We start from the raw sequence: 6028 nt of genomic DNA on the forward strand, positions 1-6028 counted from the left end.
CCTACACCTTTCATTTACTTTTAGAGATCATTTTAGAAAATTATCTAAAAATGAATCATAACCAAAGATTATCTGGACCTCACCTCAATTAGCAGTGAGGATAATGATTTCACTATTAAATCATTCATAGGGCCCTCCATAATGTTTATTTTCCATTCGATATGTTCATAAGGTCACCAAGACCTAAATTAAGGGGAAATACAAATTTCATATTGGTCCAAAACTTCTTACCCAAAAGGGTTCCAATGGTAGATATTTAATCCTTGCTGCTTTTGTAGTGTGGCCCACTTGATAGTTAGATCTATCTTATTTTTCTTCTCAAACCTTAAGACAAGCTCACCAAATGGATGGATGGTTTAGATATAACATATACCACATGATCAGACCCATGAAAATTGCTGATTTATTAAGCTTTATGAATTTATTTTTATTTTCATTTTTTGATGGTGTGGGCCACATGAGTTCCGTGTACGGCTGAATTTTAAGGGTGACCCATTTTTAAAGGGGACCCATCAAATGCACGGTGCTGATGTTCGACATACATCAAGGTAGGGCATGTGGTGGGGCCCATTTTCTTCCAGCGTGAACAGCAGACGCTGCTTGCTGCAGCGTCAGACGCTGACAGCAACAGCGTCAGGCTGTTTTACATTTTTTTTTCTTATTTGGGGCCCACAACAGGACGATCCAGTCCATCTGTTGTATGTGTCCCATGTGGTGGAGGGGCCAGTCCAAGTTTCAGATGTATAAAAATTTCAAGTAGGCCCCAACAAGTACTTTTATATGTTTTAACATGTCTTCACATGATTTTTTAATGGTGTGGCCTACCAGAGAACTGGATTGGCTTCATTTTTCATTTCAACGCCTAAAATGATTTGAAAAATTGAATGGACAGTGTGGATTTAATACATCAATCATGTTGGGGGGTGTTGTGGGCCCACAGCCCCCCTTCCTTTGTAAAAGCAGCCTACACGCTGCTACTTGCTGCAGCTCATCCTGGGCGCTGTCAGCGTCCATCCTCCACCCACCCACACACACACACACACACACACACACACACACACACACATATATATTTCATTTATTTATTTATCTATTTATTTATTTAGTTATTTATTTTTATTATTATTATTTTTTTGTGGTGAGTGAGAGTTGGCCCCATACATGGACAGTTTGGATGGCATATAAGCATGTTGGTGGGGCCCACTATCATTGGGTCCCACATAAAGTCTATAATAAATTATTTTTATTATTAATCTTTTTATATGTTATATGTATTTTTCCATGAATCCACACCATTAACACATCATTATTATCATATCATCACCATTTTTTTTATCATCTTTCTATATGTACTCTCCTCTATATCCACACCATTGATCACATCAGCATCCTCAAATTGTCATCACTAACAATTATACAAATAATAAAAAAGAAAATAAATTGAGAGTGGAGTGGGTGTACTCACCTTGATGAATTAGATGGATGGTTGAGATGGAATTGATGGTTGAGATGGATGGAAGGGATGTGATTGATGGCCCACCAAGATCAATCCTCTCCCTCTCTCTCTCTAATTGTAGAAAAATGGTGAAAGGCTAAGGGGTGGAGGTGTATTTATAGAGAAATGGATAAACTTTTGGTTAAGTTAGGCTAATGTGATTAATATTAGCTTAGGCTATAATTTTGATAATTAATTCATGATTTGTAATTATTGTTGGATTAAAGAAGCATGGGATGACATGGTTTGATGATGTCATACATGAGGTGTGGCATGGAGAGATGTTGACTTTGGGGAGCACATAAGAGATGGGAGGTACGGGTGTGTGACATCACACACATGGGTAGAGATTCTCTCACCCATGTGTGGCATGTACATGTGTGCATGACATGTGTTGTGCACATGCGTGGAATGAAATACAAGGCGCCATGTGCACATGATACACTTATTATTCTTCACGGCGTATCTCACTAACGGAGTATCATACCGACGCACGGGTGGTACCTCCACGATCGCAGCGATGGGGCAGTCAATATGAGATAAGTTTCGAGGTCTTGGGATTCCGGTCAGTTGGGTGTGTACTATGAATGATCAATCCATGTCTAGCTAAGGGCTTCAATCATCATAAGCATGGAAAATAGTACCGAATGGACCAGGTGTTACACCCGTGACCGAGACCGAGAGTAAGACCGAGTCCGAGACCGAGATCGAGACCGAGACCGAACCCGAGCCCGTGCCCGTGCCCGTGCCTGAGCCCGAGCATGAGCGCACGCGCGGGTGTTCCAGTCCATAGTCCACGGACTAGGTAGGTTAATATTATAATACTCTACATCCTTCATATAAACCATAAGTTTTTCTCTTCTCTTTTCCATGTGGGACTATTCCCAAAAAACCCGTAGAAAAGTGTTTTTTCAAAACAACTTTTTATATTATATATTATTTTATTATTAAAATATTTTTTATTAAAATCAATATTTTTTGCAACAATCCCCCACTTGATTTTATAAAATTATTTTCTCGGTTAAACAATATTGCAAGAATAATCAGCTTATATGCATAAAGAAAGATATCTTTCGATTTTAATCTTTCCTTAGTGTAAGTATTTCAAAACTCTGTCGAAATGACTAGTAGCCGCAGCTTTGAACCAGTTATTCCTAGATAACAGAATTGGAAATACCACACACATATTCGCTATGTGTTTGTTAGAGTTTCCACAATCTTGCTCAGCACAATTAATGGCCATGTGCTTATCCTAATTCGTGAACGATCCCGAGAGAAAACTCCTAACTCTCATGAGAGACGGCACCATCTCTACGTTCATATAGGTGAAATCCTTCCAGTGTCTCCGTTACTATAAGATACTTGTCCTTATAGACTGAATTTCATTAAGAGTTCTAAGACTCAACCCTCTATCGTAACGCTCAGCACTTATCTATTATGGATGGGGTTTTATAATTTTAGTGTTGTAAACTTTTCACATATCAGTGACTTGTTCTTACCCATTAAACCCAAAATTAGAGATTTTCTGACTTTAGGTTGGGTTACCATCATTGGTAGAAATTTGGTTAAAGAGTTTCAACCCTATCCCTCTAGATGTAGCCTTTACTACCTCTCTCAGTAGAGGTTTAGTGAAAGGATCTGTCAGGTTATTGCTTGATTTCACATAAGAAATAGCAATGATTCCATCTCAAATCAATTGTCTGACATAATCATGTTGAAAACTAATATGTCTAGACTTACCATTATAAGTGTCATTATAGGCTCTAGCTAATGTGGCTTCACTATCACAATGTAGTGACACAGCCGATATAGGCTTTACACAGAAAGAAATTTCTAATATAAGATCCCTTAGCCACTCAGCCTCTTTGCCTGTTGCAGTCAGGGCTATAAATTCAGACTCCATAGTCGAATGCGTTATGCAAGTCTGTTTCTTGGATCCCCAAGATACAGTTGCACCTCCTAGGGTGAATACCCACCCTATAGTAGACTTGTTGTCCCCTGCACTCGATATCCAGCTCACATCGGTATATCCTTCCAATACGGCAGGAAACTCTGAATAAAATAGTCTTAAGTCTTTGGTTGCTTTTAAGTAACCAAGGACTCTACTTATTGCATTCCAGTGTTCAGTACTGGGGTTACTAGTAAACCTACTAAGTTTACTCACAGCATATGCGATATCAGGTCTAGTGCATTGCATAGTATACATAAGACTCCCTATAGCACTCGCATATTCTAATTGTGCAACTATTCTTCCAGTATTTTCTTTTAGCTTGGATCAAATGGGGTCTTTGCTTCTTTTATATTTAGATGGTTAAACTTGTTTAGTATCTTCTCAATATAATGAGATTGACACAAAGCATAACCCCCACAATATTTTTTAACTTTGATACCAAGAATGGTATCAACTTGTCCAAGATCCTTCATTTTAAATACGGAAGATAGAAACTTATTTGTTTCAGTTACACCTTCCATTTTATTACTTATTATTAACATGTCATCAACATATAGACAAATAATAATGATGTAACTACCATCTACTTTAGAATATATGCATTTGTCAGCTATATTATGCATAAAACCATGAGAAAGTATTTTAGAATCAAACTTCCCATGCCACTGTTTTGGTGCTTGTTTTAATCCATACAATGATTTGACTAATTTACATACTTTGTTTTCATTTCCTGATAGAACGAATCCTTCAGGTTGTTCTATATATACCTCCCCGTTGAGGTCACCATTCAGGAATGCAGTCTTTACATCCATTTGGTGGATGTGAAGATGATGTATGGAAGCTAGCGCAAATAATATCCTAATGGATGTTATCCTAACTACAAGAGAGTATGTGTCAAAGTAATCTATCCCTTCTTTTTGTCTAAAATCCTTAGCTACTAGTTGAGCTTTAAAGGTTTGGATAGTCCCATCAGTGTGATATTTCTTCCTAAATACCCACTTACAACATATAGGTCTAGAACCTGGAGGTAAGTTAACTAGTTCCCATGTTTGATTTAATAGTATAGATTCCATTTCATCGTTTATAGTTTCTTTCCAGAAAGCTGAGTCTCTAGAGGATATTGCCTCTTTATATGTTTTAGGATCATCTTCTATAGTCATTACTATAGGTATTTTTCTTATAACATTTTCTTTATCTCCTTCTACAAGATGGAAAATGACACGTTGTGAGTCTATATAGTCATCTCCTAGACTCTTCTCTATTTTTGTCCTTTGACTTCTACGAGGCTCAATAGGAGCTTCCACCATTTTGTTGAGGTGTGTATGGCGTTGTACATTGATGTATCAGTCCATGTTCTTCAAAGAAGTTATCGAATTCATTGAAGAAGTATTCTCCTCCTCTATCGCTACGGAGAATTTTTATTTTCTTATTCAGTTGATTCTCTACTTCTGCTTTATATATTTTAAACATGTTTAATGCTTCATCTTTGCTCTTTAATAGGTACACATACACATACCTAGAGCAATCATCTATATAGGTTATAAAGTACCGTTTACCTCCATGAGTAAGAATGCCATTTAACTCACAGATATCACTGTGCACAAGATCTAATACTTGAGACGATCTTTCAACACTTGGAAAATGTTTCTTTGTCATTTTGGATCTTATGCACACTTCATATTTTTCGGTTTCATTATCTGTGTATGAGATTAAACCATTCTTAGCCATGAACTTCAAGGTACTATATCCTATATGGGCTAGTCTATCATGCCACAGTCCAGCGGATTCAACCATATACGCAAAAGTGCTACTTTCATTTAGAGAAAACTTAACCATTCCATTACAAGCATATCCCTTTCCGACAAAATTTTCATTTTTAGACAGAATCAGTTTACCTGACTCATACACCACTCATATGCCTGGTTTTCCCAGAAGATCCCTAGAAACTAAGTTTCGCCTCATGTCTGGGACGTGCAGTACATTAGTTAGAATCACTTTCTTTCCAGAGGTGAATATCAATTCGACAGTCCCTTTGCCGACGACCTTCGATCGGACTTCATTACCCATTTGGACTTCTTAACCATTGGCCAATTCCTCATAGGTTTTGAAGGCTGATTTGTCGTAGCACACATGTACAGTAGCGGCAGTATCATACCACCAACCTGAAACTTTGCCTTGGATGGTATTCACCTCAGTGATCATAGCCACGATATCGCCTTCTTCTACTGCACTTGCCTCTTTTTTAGATTTGTGATAGCGGCATACTCGAGCATAGTGCCCGGTTTTTCCACAGACATGGCATGGGCCCTTGAACTTTCTGTTCTTCTTGAATTTTCCTTTATTAGGTTTCAGAGAATCGTCCTTCTCGGGATGTTTGTTATTGGTGTTTTCTATAGCATGTACCTTGGACGAGGTATTCCCGTTATCATTTTTTCTATTGCGGTTAAGGGATTCTTCCTCAATCCTGAGGTGTTTCTGGATTTATTCCAGTGTGTAGTTCTCGGTTTTATGCAGCAACTTCTTTCTATAGTCTTTCCACATCGGTGGCAATTTGACGATTATAGCCCCGACTTGGAATGATT

The sequence above is a fragment of the Magnolia sinica genome, chromosome 2 (genome assembly GCF_029962835.1).
Source record: "Magnolia sinica isolate HGM2019 chromosome 2, MsV1, whole genome shotgun sequence".
NCBI classification, from domain to species: domain Eukaryota; kingdom Viridiplantae; phylum Streptophyta; class Magnoliopsida; order Magnoliales; family Magnoliaceae; genus Magnolia; species Magnolia sinica.